Genomic DNA, 12874 nt, shown 5'->3' with positions numbered 1-12874 from the left:
TCCACCTCTCTGTGCTTCAGTTTCTTCATGAAGTAAAATGGAAATAAGACCTGCACCGACCTCATAGGATTGTTGTGAAGATAAATGAATTAATAACATATGTAAAGTGCTGTTATTGGTCTTTAGTCTTCTGTCTTGGACTGGGTACTGTGTCATTGGTTTCAGTCCTGCCTCTCCTCACAGGGCTGGGGAACTCTAGGGTCAGAGTGCTGGGCTTTCCTGCACTCCTGCCTGCTAGTACGTGGCCCAGTGGAAGTCATATGGTAACTGCCTAACCCATCGGATTTGCTCTAACAAGAATGAATTTCCAGCCATCATCCCACATGGAAGCAAACATGACCTCTGGCCTTTTCTCCCACTTGGGGGATAAGGAATCCTGATCTCTGAGATCTCTCCCCACTCCCCGACTTCCAATGCCATCCTGCACCCCAGCCTCCTGCCAGCTGTCAATAGGGCAGATCCCAGTGTCCCCAGAATGGAAGAGTGAGGGGCACTGGTGGTCAGGGAGGTGACCTTGTGAACACCTGTGGATGGGGGCTCTTCACAGCCATAGTGAAACGGACAACCCAGGTGGGTCCAGAGGGACACGGCCAGGGTGGACAAGGCTTCCAAATCTGAGAAACAGCTGTTGAGGGTCCCAGACCTGGGGGAGAGAGGAGGGGTCTTTACATGCTGAACGGGGACTTGGGGAGAAGAGAAACTCCTTTCTGAGTAGCCCAGGAGGCAGGGAAATGCATGCAGGGCAGGTTCTGTGTCTGGACTGATAACAGCCATTGTTTCTAATGACCCTTGTTCCTGAGCAACATGTCCAAGGCTCGACATTTCTGTGTGCCACAGCCCTGTGCTGACATTGACCACAGCATACACCCCAGTGTGCTGGTGCTAACTGAACCCTGACAGTGCCCTCCCTGGGTCATCTTACTCTCCACATCCTTAATGCCTCATACAGAATTGGGGTGGGGGACAGCCAGTTCCTGTTTGCTGGTTGAAGGAAGGAATGAACCCATATGGTGGGAGCAGGGCCGAAGAGGCAGAGGGACTAGTTAGAGCTGGGTTCAAATCTCTACACCTCATCTCCTAGCTCTGCGGCCTTGGGCAAGTCACTTAGCCTCTCTGAGCCTCAGTAGTCTTATCTGTGAAATGGGATACCTAGTACCTGCCTCACTGCGTTGCTGTCAGGTTCAGTGATCCACTGTGTACCCAAAGGGTGGCACAGTGATTGGTGCCTGCTGAGCCTTTGCTCAGTAAACAAAGCAAGAACTTTCTTCCAAGTCTCTGCTCGTTCCTGAATCCATGTGTAGTATGACTCACCCCTTCAGGACCCCATCTTTCTGGCATCTTTGGGTCCTCTGCTGCTTCCAAACTTCAAGCCTCAGCCTGTCCCACAAGGGGACAGACACAGGGGACACAGAGCTGCCCACCTTCGCTTTGAGGGAGCCTGGAGGTCACCTCTTTTGTCCAGCCCTCCCTCTGGTGGTCCTTGCCTTCCTTCCCCAACCTTCATCTTAGCCAGTCCAAAGGGACGTCCCAGAGAACACGCAAGCTGGAAGGTGGAAGGTGTTGGAATTGGTGGGAAAAAAGCCCACGCTGGTGAGGGCGAGTTCCTGAGGCCTGGGCGCCTTGCACCCCCTGGGCTGGCCTGCTTCCTACAGAAGGGTCCCTGGTACCTTCTCTTTTCCCAGCCCGGAGGCTGTCGGGTTCCCACATTACCACATGAATGGGGCACAAGCACCCCCCACCACTCGAACAAACAATTTGGCTAGCAAATTGACATAATTACAAGAGACAGCAAGGGAAGAAAAACGCTCCCCCCACCCCCCGGCCCCCCAGCGGGCGGCTCCCACCGAGTTCCTCCGGGCTTTGTGGGCCGGGCGCTCAGGACTGATTAGAAACCTCGTGGCCTTTTCAAGAGCCCCAAGTGATTGGTTCCTTAATCTGATTACAATTTGCAGAGCCCTCCAGCCGCCTCTGAAGGGCCGTTCTCAAGCGCCCGCTAGATGATGGGTGAGTACACACACACACACACACACACACACACACACAAACAGCACCCACTTGGGCCTGTCAGGCGGCGCTTGGCCACTTTCGTTATCATGCCTCACTCCCTCAATTAGGCACCTCAGGTGCCATTCCCTGTGCCCCAAACCTCAGACACACACAGGGCCTGACACTGCCCCTAATACCTGGGGTTGTCCATCTTTAGAGGGTCCCACACAGATACAATCCCCAGGCCAGAGGTATATGTGCCTATGCCCCTGTGAGTATACCTTCTCATCTCCCACCGTCCTCCGTGCGGCCGCCCCGAGCATCCAGGGTGAGGCTTTCTGACCCCATCGAGGGCAGCCTCTCCCCAGCAGCAGTATTTCTGGGGCCCCTTGGGCTGCAGCTCCCACAGGCTTAGGCCCAGCAGGTGGCCCGGACACTGCTCAGGCCCAGGCTGCCCAGGCACGGCTTCTCCCATGTTGGGAACTCAGCTTGCAGGGGCTTCAGTCAGTGAGTGGCCTTAGCCCTCCACGTCCAATTTGTATCTCTTAATCCCTGAGGCTGAGCCCCAGTGGCTCCTTTTCTTGTACTTGCTGGGGCTCTCATAGGCCCCAGCAACTCAGAATAGGAGTGTGGTGGGGAGCAAAGCAGGGGCCGAGGCAGAAGGGGACAGAAGTGGGGGCTCTGCCCTTGTTAACTGCTCTGCCCAGGAGATGGAAGTTGGGTGTGTGTATGAGGATAGGGAACAGGTGCAGGGCCTTCCAGAGTGACCCCCGCCCCCAGCCTGCTGTAACTCCATCTTTTGTGCACCCCAGGCTGGAGGCCCTGGGAAGGGTATTGTCTAGTCAGGAACCCCATCCTTTTGCCAGATCGTCCTAAATGCCTGGAGTCTGGAGCCAAAGAGCAGGGAACACAGAGCCCAGGTTCTGACACTGGAATCAGGATCGGTGACCTTGAATGAGTTACTTATCCGATCTGGGCCTCAGTTTCCCCACGTGTAAGATGGGAATGCTGCAGCCTCTCTCTCTCAGGGTTGCTGGGAGGCTAAATGAGCCGAGGCACAGAAGACCCTCAGCACGGCACCCAGCACAGTCAGCACTCCATGCCAGACTGTGTCAACGTTCATAAGCCAAGAACAAGAGGGGACTTGAAGTACAACCATCAAACACACGGATGGGGTGGTTTGTGTGCACCCCGTATCCCTGTGGGGTAGTCTGTGTGTACTCCCCTGTATCCCTGTGGGGTATTCTCTGTGTGCACCCCCGTATCCCTGTGTGGTGGTCTGTGTGCACCCCACATCCCTGTGGGGTGGTCTTTGTGTGCACCCCCGAATCCCTGTGTGGTTTGTATGCACCTCGTATCCCTGTGGGGTGGTCTGTGTGTACTCCCCTGTATCCCTGTGGGGTGGTCTCTGTGCACCCCCGTATCCCTGTGGAGAGAAACTCAGGCCCTACAGGCTTCCTAAGGACCTTCACTTTACAGCTGGGTTTTCCAAGACGAGCTTCTCAGTTGCCAACGTTTGTCAGCTCTACCTGATCAGATGACCCAGTGCTGGTTTGGGAAACAGGGGCCTCTACTCAGCTCTCTCCCAGGGATTTGAGGCAGGAGTATCTAAGGTGATGCATGCGGACTGGATAGTAGAGGCTACTGATTGCCAACCCCTCCTTTGTCGGCGTGGTAGCTGAAAAATGAAAGTACTTCTGATTGGTCCCCTCCTACAACCAATCAGACTGGTTGTGGGCCTACTCTTCCCCTCCTGCAACCAATCAGACTGGTCGTGGGCCTACTCTTCCCCTCCTGCAACCAATCAGACTGGTCGTGGGCCTACTCTTCCCCTCCTGCAACCAATCAGACTGGTCGTGGGCCACTACTTCATTTGCTTAGAGTGAACCAATGGGAAACTCCTGACGGATATTTAAACCCCAGAAAATTCTGTAACTATCACGCTTGAGCTGTTGCTCGAGATTACTCTCGTTCTTTGGCGTGTACTGTTATTTAAACTGCATTTCTGCTTATGCTGCTGTGTTTTGTTTGTATGTTTTATTCAATTCTTTGTTTAAAACACCAAGAACCCGGGCAACTCCACTTAACTGATAACATATGTTGGCAAGCCAGCCTGGAGGTAAGCCCAAAGTTTGGGATTTCTTTTTCTTTTCAACTCAGGACCCTCGGTGGACAGCACCTGTGCACAGAGGCAACTGCAGGTTTCTGGCCAGGCCCACTGTTTTTCTATGGAAGCGCCTGACCCCCACTGCCCAGCTTGGGTGAGGGACCGAGTCCTTTTCTCTTTTAGCCTTTCAGCTGCTGTCTCCCAGCAGCCATTTAGTAACTGATGGCAACAGGCCAGGACCACTCTCTGGTGTTACCTGAGGGCCAGGGAGGGAATGGGGACAGCTGCCTGCCGGAAGAGGGAAGGACTCTTTCCTATCTTGTCCAATTATCAACCCTGAACCCTCCGTGTGTGATGCAGTTGGCAGCGGCAGCCCACCCAGGATGAACTCATACGTGCTTCAGGCAACTTAAACTTTCTTTCCTTATGCTAAATTCTTCCCTTCCTCTACTCAACTGGCTAAGGACAGGTCAGAAGGCTTGGGCAGATCGTTTGTGTGAGTCATGCGGGGGCGAATTCATAAAAGGGAATTTATGTACCATTTAATCTTGTCTAAATTTAGAGAAATAATTACTTTAAGTGGGATAGGAAAAAAAATCCACAGGTTTGACTGAAAATTAATTTCTAGAAGTCAGGGTCTTCATCCAGGGACAAGAGGGAAAGTTCATAGTGGGCCATCAGCAGTGGAGGAAACCATTCTACAGCGGTGTCAGATCTAAGGTCAGAGACAGCCGGCAGACTAAGATGGGGCCTTAAAGCAGGATGCCCCAGAACCCCAGTCAGGGCCCTGAATTTTTCCAGGGGGATGCCCTGTGTAAAATTTGAGTCACCTGCTGAGCCCTCCGCTTTTCAAAGTCCTCTTTTCCAGACCATTGTGAGCAACTCTCCATCAGTTCCACCTGTTTCCTCTATGGGCAACTTTCCATCAGTTCCACCAGATTCCCTGCCTGGCTACATCCTCCACCCTTTTTTTTTATTTTTTATTTTTTATTTATTTTATTTTTTTTTTTTTGAGACGGAGTTTCGCTCTTGTTACCCAGGCTGGAGGGCAATGGCGCGATCTCGGCTCACCGCAACCTCCGCCTCCTGGGTTCAGGCAATTGTCCTGCCTCAGCCTCCCGAGTAGCTGGGATTACAGGCACGCGGCACCATGCCCAGCTGATTTTTTGTATTTTTAGTAGAGACGGGGTTTCACCATGCTGACCAGGATGGTCTCGATCTCTTGACCTCGTGATCCACCCGCCTCGGCCTCCCAAAGTGCTGGGATTACAGGCATGAGCCACCGCGCCCGGCCTACATCCTCCACCCTTGAAGTTAAGTTGACCCTGACAATCTAAAGAGAAAATGTATAGTTCTTTTTTCTGCAATATTGTTTGGCCCCATTATGAGCTGCCCAGCCAGGAAACAATGGATGGTCAATGGTTGCCTTATTTATGATACCATCCTGCAATTAGACCTATTTTGTAAAAGGCAGCACACATGGTCAGAAATCCCATACTTACAGGCCTTTGTGGCCCTATACCAAAACCCAGTAATCCCCCTAAAGGAAAGTCCAAAGGCAGAACGAGTTACAGATGATCCCTTTTCACACGGGCCACTTGTCTCAGGGTGACAGCAACCACCCCCATATAGGCCTTTGTCAAGTGCTCCTGAGGCTAAAACTCAAACACTGGGGACACTACTAAGCCCCCCTCACACTTGGAAGGGAACAACCTATTCAACTCCCCCTCCAGCCCTGCTACCCCTTAGGAAGTAGCAGGAGCTGAGAGGCCAGTCCTAGTGAAGGCCCCCTTCTCTGTAACTGCTACACAACAATGTAGGGAAAAATAAGGAAGCTATCCCGAGAATCCCAGGAAATTCTCAGATGGGTTCCAAACTTTGATCTTAGCCTTTGATCTCTCATGGCTAATTGAACATGGAGAGATGTTCAATTCACTCTAGCAACTTGCTGCACTCCTTTTGAAAAGGAACAGATGTTTGAGGCTGCCCAAAACCTCAGGGCAATCACCCAGGGCCAGGCAGAGTCCCCACTACTGACCCGAGTTGGGTCTATAACACGCCTGTGGGAATGAACAACTGGGCTAAATTTCTTGAGGCTCTCCTTGGAGGAATGAAAAAGGGAAGAACTAAGTCAGTAAATTATAAAGTAAGTGAGGTTACACAGGAAAAGGAAAAAAATCCAGTCATGTTTTATGGCAGGCTAAGGAAGCCTTTAAAAAATGTACTATCTGGACCCTTCGTCTCCCAAAAGCAAAATATTAATAGCACAACATTTCATCAGCCAATCCTCCCCAAACATGAGACGTAAGCTCCAAAAGCTACAGATGGGGCCACAAACTAATTATAAGCAGCTCCATGAGACCACCTTTATAGTGTATAACAATCGTGATCTGATGGAAGGAAAAAGGGAACAGAGTAAAGAAAAATGGCAAGCCAAAGTTATGGCAGCCGTCGTTGGCGATGCCCCAAATGCCCAAAAAGCATACAAGGGAAACCCGAAGGGCCATGAGGATGATGTCAGAGAGGACTCTTGCTTCAAGTGCAAGAAAGCTGGGCATCAGGCAGAGGACTGTGCTAATCCCCCCTCCCCCCAGGCCCCTGCTGAAAATGTAAGAACACCAGTTACAACCCCTGGCACTGGAGGACTGACTGCCCCTGCTCCCACTGAGGGGCTCTGTTAAGCGAAGCTCTAGCTCTGCACAAGGAGGAATCAGATGAAGACCGAAGGGGCCCAGGGGCTTCCTCACTGCCGCTGTCCAGGAACACTATAACCACTACTGAGAAGCCCCAGGTAACTCTGGATGTCATGGACACCCAATTTCAGTTTCTTTTTGATACAGGGGCCAATTACTCTGTCCTTACTGCTCATACAGGAAAACTTCCTCCCTGCTCCACGAGTATTATGAGAATGGAAGGAAAGCCACAAACAAGATCCTTTACTCCTCCTTTGATTTGTCAGTTTGGGACACAAATCTTCCAACTGGGATTTCTAGCAGTTCCAAGATGCCCAGTCCCCCTTTATACTATGGTTAAAATAGGGGCACTACTACAATTTAAGTGTCACCCGGTGAAATTGCTAATAGTCAAAAATACAGACAGTGTCCCAGACCACATTAATAAACAGCTTAGCCTGCGAGCGTGGTATACTGGGAAACCCGGGAAGGCCAAAACAGCAGTGCCAGTCAGAATATGGCTTAAAGACCCCAGCTATTTTCCCAATTGAAAACAATACCCAATTAAGCTGGAAGGAAGAAAAGGCCTAGCACCCTCAGTTGAGGTATTATTTGCCCACGGGCTCTTGAGATCCTGCAATTCTCCCTGAAACATCCCCATCTTATTCTAAAGCTTTTGGGGCGACTACCAGCTAGTTCAGGATCTCAGGATAGTTAATGAGGCTGTAATCTCTGTTCACCCATTGATGGTGGATCCATATACCTTCCTGACTCGGGGCCAGGGGATGCAACATGGTTCTCAGTCTTATACCTAAAAGATGCTTTCTTCTTCATTCCTCTGGCCCCAAAGTCCCAGTACCTTTTTGCCTTTGAGAAAATCCTAATACCAGAGAAAAACAGCAATACACTTGGCCAGCGCTCCCCCAGGGCTTTCAGGATGGCCCCCACTTATTTGCCTGAGCCTTAGAGAGGGATCTGAGGGTCTGCAATGGGAGGACGGGAGCACACGGCAGTATGTGGATGATCTTCTCATGTGTAGCCCAATCCAAGAGGCTTCTGACCAAAGCACTATAAAAACCTTACATTTCTTGGCTGACAGAGGATACAAAGTGTCCAAAAGAAGGCTCAGATCACCCTCTAACAGCTCCACTAGTTAGAGTATGTCTTGACACCTGGAACCTGACAGATATCCTCAGAATGAGTGCAAGCTATCTGTGGTTTGCCCTCCACCCCCACCCCACCAAGCAGCTGCTTCCTTCTTTTTGGGGAATGACCAGGTTTTGTGGAATATGGGTACCAAATTTAGGGGCTCATTGCAAAGCCCTTATTAAACAACAAAGAGGCCCGAAAATGAGCGAATGAATGGACTCGGAAATGACAGAACTCTTTGCCAAGCTAAAATAGGCCCTTACCCAGGCTCCAGCTCTTGGCACCCCAGACCTAACTAAGCCCTTCCCTTGTATGTAGCAGAGAATAAGGGCATAGCTGTGGGAGTGCTACCTAGCCCAGAAATTCGGATCAGAACACAGACCAAATGCCTACTTTTCAAAGAAGTTGGAGAGAATGGCCTCAGGATGCCCAGGTTGCCTGAGGGGAACAGCAGCCACCGCTATGTTAGTGGAGGAAGCTGCTAAAATCACCCTGGGCCGACTGCTGCAAGTTCTAACCCCTCCATCAGGTCAAGTCAGTCTGAGAGATAAAGGGACACGTCTGGATGATGGGGGAAAGGTTAACCAAATGCCAGGCCATGCTCCTAGACAATCCGGATGTAACCCTTAAAACTTGTAACCTTCTAATCCAGCTTCACTGATACCCTATAGCTGATCATTCCTGTGAGCAAGTCATTGCACACACATATGTTAGCTGGCCTAATTTAAAAGATCAGCCTCTCCCAGATTCTGAAGGCTGGCTCCCAGATGGCAGTTCTATGTGAAATGGAGAGCACTGAGCTGGGTATGCGATAGTCAATGCCATTCTTAGAGCCCAGCCACTGCCCCTGGCACATCAGCACAAAAGGCTGAAGTCATTGCTCCTACCTGAGCATTAATGTTGAGACAAAAGAAAAAGCTTAACATCTATACAGATTCTAAATATGCATTTCTTGTGGTTCACGCTCATGCTACAATCTAGAAAGAAAGGGGATCACTAGCTAGCAAACGCTCCCCCGTAAAGCATGGGCCCAAAATTCTTTAGCTATTGGAAGCAATACACCTGCCAAAGGCTGCAGCTATAATCCACTGCAGGGGGCATCAAAGGGACTGACCCCTGTAGCGCAAGGGAACAGAAGCGCTGATAGAGAAGCCAAAGCTACAGGCCTCGGGATGCAATCCCGACAGATCCCAGCACTGCTTCCTTTCTGTGATTTCCCAGTAGAACCTGAGTATACACTACAGGACGAACAGTTAGTAAAGGAGCAAGGGAGGCAAAAACAAGGATCCCGGTGGTGTGCGGCATCAAAAATATGTCTCCCTCAAACAGCCCAGTGGAGAATTATAAAAACCCTGCATGACTCCTTCCTTACGGGGAAAGGTGCCACCCTGGCCATGCTTAACAGGCTCTTCATTGGGCCTGACTCGGCTTCGGTGGTTAAGCAGGTCTGTCGAGCCTGCTCATTGTGTGCACTTGACAGCCCGGGAAACAAAATGCCTCCTCTAATAGAACCAGTCCAGAGGAGGGGAACTTACCAAGGGGAGGACCGGCACTTAGAGGACCAGCTGGAAAAGGATACAGGTTTTTGTTAGTGCTAATAGATACCTTTACTGGTTGGGTCGAAGCTTACCCTACCAGAACAGAGAAGGCTAGTGAGGTTATAAGGTTCTCTTCAAAGAAATAATCCCCCTGTTTGGGTTACCTCAGAGTCTCCAGAGTGATAATGGCACATCATTTATCTCCCAAATAACTGAAGGGGTGGCTAAGGCGCTTGGAATCCAGTACTATTTACATTCAGTGTGGAGGCCTCAATCCTCCAGGAAAGCAGAAAGGACTAACCAAACTCTAAAGCGAGCATTAGCTAAACTATGTCATGAAACATCAAAAACTTGTCTCAGCACCCATAGCTCTCTTAAGGATCCTTCATACCCCTAGAGCAAAAATTAATATAACCTATAAGGCCATTCTTAACTAATGATCTGATTACTGATCCAGAAACAGCTGGTTTAGTAAAATACCTAGTTAACCTAGGACAATTTCAGGTTTTACAAAAGTTTAGAACTCAAAGGCTCCCCATCCCGGGAACTAACCAGCAACCCGAAATTAGGCTGACGGATAAGGTAGTCGTTAAAACATGGAAGGAGGGGTCACCTGCTCAACAATCGAGACCCCAATGGAAGGGATCGTTTTCAGTGGTACTGGCTACGGCTTCTATGGCCAAGGTACTAGGATTAAGGTAGTTGGGTACATCTTTCAAGGATCAAGTCTGTGATACCCAAAGCCCTGGACCAGGAGCTTGAAGTACCTGTTTAGAAGGCAGCCGAAAGACAAGTAAATGCCTACCAACTTTCCTTGGTGTTTCTGTCGCATAGCTACTGTAGGCTGGATAATGGCAGACATGTTTTTATTTATTTAATTTTTCAGTTTAATTGCTTTCTGTCAAATGACTGGAATCACTTCCTTTGTAGTGACTAAGCAGAATGTTGTGATTCATTCCCATAACAAACATTCCTGACAGCAGAGGTATCTACCTGCTCAAGTTTCCACCAAATCTTTTAACCAAATTCATTTCCTCTCACCTAGAGAGCATCAGGCTTCAGATGATCATGTGACAAGCTTTCCAGCCGATTCCAAATAAAGACAGCACCCCGGCCATCAAGAAACTACCCTGACTATCTCCACTGGATGGATCAGGGCGGGAGTTCTGAGATCCCCAGTAGGTAAGACTGCGCCTCAAGTCAGTGTGAAGCAGTTACAGAAGAAAGACCATGAGTCCTCCTGTCTCCCATAAAGATTTCTGGGGATCATGTCTCTTGGGGAAAATGAGGCAGGAAACCTAAGGCTGATGCATGCTGACTGGATATCCGAGGCAACTCCCTTTTCAACCCTACCTTTTTCTGCATGGCAGTTGCTGCCTGACCGTTGGAAATTAAAGTACTTCTGATTGATCCCCTCCTACAACCAATCAGACTGGTCATTAGCCTACTCTGCCCCTCCTGCAACCAATCAGACTGGTCATTAGCCTACTCTGCCCCTCCTGCAACCAATCAGACTAGTAGGAGGCCTACTCTTCCCCTCCTGCAACCAATCAGACTGGTTGTGGCTACTACTTTGTTTGCAAAGAGGGAACCAATGGGAAACACCTGGAGGGTATTTAAACCCCAGAAAATTCTGTGGCCCAGGCTCTTGAGCTGTCTGCTGGAGCCCGCTCCTACCCTGTGGAGTGTACTTTTGCTCTGGCTGCCTTGCTTTATGCATTTTGTCCAGTTCTTTGTTCAAAACGCCAAGAACCTGGACAGCTACCCTCAACCAGTAACAGATGGGCTGAGCATAGGTTCCCAGTGCCACCTCCACTTTGCCAGGAGGGAGCTGGAAGCCAGCACTGGGCCCTTGACCTTCCTGGGTGGCCCCCAGGACCCATCTCAACTGATTAGGAGGAGGGGTGAGCCTCAGAGCCCTAAAAGCCTGGCCCTGAGGTGGGCCCAGTACTGTTGGCCTGGCTGTGGCCAGGATTGGGGTGGAGGGCAGTGGGAGGTGGGCTTCAGGAACCCCACCAACAGTCCCCCACCTTCTTCCCACACCACCCCACATCCACTCATACTGTGGGCCCTTCCCAGTCCCTTAGTGGATGTGTGGGGCTAGGACAGGCGGCTTTGCTGGGGGAGGGAGGCTGGGGTTCGGATCAGCTGAAATCAAAGCCACAGCTCCCCTCCCTGCCACACCGCACCCCTGCCGAGCGCAGTGCACCTCCTCCTTTGTCACAATGTTTTTCAATCCGGTGAAGCAAACTGTCCAATTAGAGCCAGGGCCTCCGGCTTCCATCTTTGCTGATGTTTAATTAACATGCTCCTCTTGGCAGCTGCTGACAAGTTCCAGAAACAGGTTGTAAAGGGTTTTTGTCTTTACCCAGCATGGAAAATGAGGGGTGTTACATCGAGGGAACATGAATAGATTGCATTTCAGCTCCCTCCTTCCTCTCCTCCCTACACTGGAGAGAGGCATGCAGCCGTGTGTGTGTGTGTGTGTGTGTGTGTGTGTGTGAATTGCAAGGGGGTAGGGAGGGCGGAGTTGGAGGCTGAGAGACCTCCTCCCTCTTCCCTCACCTCTTCTTCCCAGGAGCCTTTGCCCCACGAAAGATCTGGATTCCATGCCTTATTCTCTAGCTGGCACACTTTTGCGTCACCTCTCTTGTAGTCAGTAGCAGACCTGCCCATGGGTTTGTGTCCGTGCTGTTCCTTTGCCATCCTTCTGGTAAACTCCTATTCACCCTCCAGAACCCTGCTCAGGTGACCCTGCTTTGGGAAGCCAACTGGGCACAGACTGCCTGTCCAGCCACACCTGTCAGAGGTCAGAGTGGATTCTATGCATCAGGTCTGTCCCTCAGCTAGACTGTGAGCACCTGAGGGCAGGAAGTATGTATTATTCTGCCCAGGGTGCTGGTGGGCCTGGGAGATCCAGTGGCCTCCTCAAGTCTTCCTCACTGTCCAGGGAGAAGAAGGCTGGCTTGGCAGAGAGGAAGAATGGAAGGTATGGGGAGGAGGAATCCCTCTGTCTCCCATAAAGATTTCTGGGATCATGTCTCTCGGGGGTGGGGGGCGGGGAAGAATGAGGCAGGAGAACAGTGTCTGGAGGCAGGAAACCTAAGGCTGATTCACACTGACTGGATATCAGAGGCAACTCCCTTTTCAACCTGCCTTTTTCTGCATGGCAGTTGCTGCCCAGAGCAGGACCATATGGAGGGCCCCACAGGGATGCCAGCTTTCTTAAGGGCTGAGTTTCTGGAGTAGGTGATGGAGGGGCCCTGAAGCAAGATCCCAGCCCAGAGCTGAGCCCTGCTGTGTGCCCCAGGCTGAAGGAGGCTCCAGCACCCAGGTGTTGCCTCTTCAGCCTGGGATGGTTTTTCTTTTAGTGTACGTGGTACCCTTGGATGAAGGTAAGGGCTGGGGTAGAAGCAGGTCTC

The 12874-nt window shown here is 50.8% G+C and overlaps 1 long non-coding RNA gene across 1 annotated transcript in view; it reads left to right on the top strand.

Moving 5' to 3' along the window:
- Positions 1 to 684: 684 nt before the first annotated feature.
- Positions 685 to 12874, top strand: part of LOC116540379 — a 35471-nt gene continuing 23281 nt past the window's right edge. Inside the window, exons 1-2 of the long non-coding RNA XR_004264412.1 lie at positions 685 to 4105; positions 10498 to 10634. This is a non-coding gene — a long non-coding RNA (uncharacterized LOC116540379). The remainder of the gene's footprint in view (positions 4106 to 10497; positions 10635 to 12874) is intronic.

Source organism: Sapajus apella, unplaced genomic scaffold, assembly GCF_009761245.1.
Source record: "Sapajus apella isolate SASKATOON/1434 unplaced genomic scaffold, GSC_monkey_1.0 scaffold139, whole genome shotgun sequence".
Taxonomy (NCBI): Eukaryota; Metazoa; Chordata; class Mammalia; order Primates; family Cebidae; genus Sapajus; species Sapajus apella.
The sequence above is the reverse complement of the archived record's forward strand: the minus strand, read 5'-3'. Positions and strand labels throughout refer to the sequence as shown.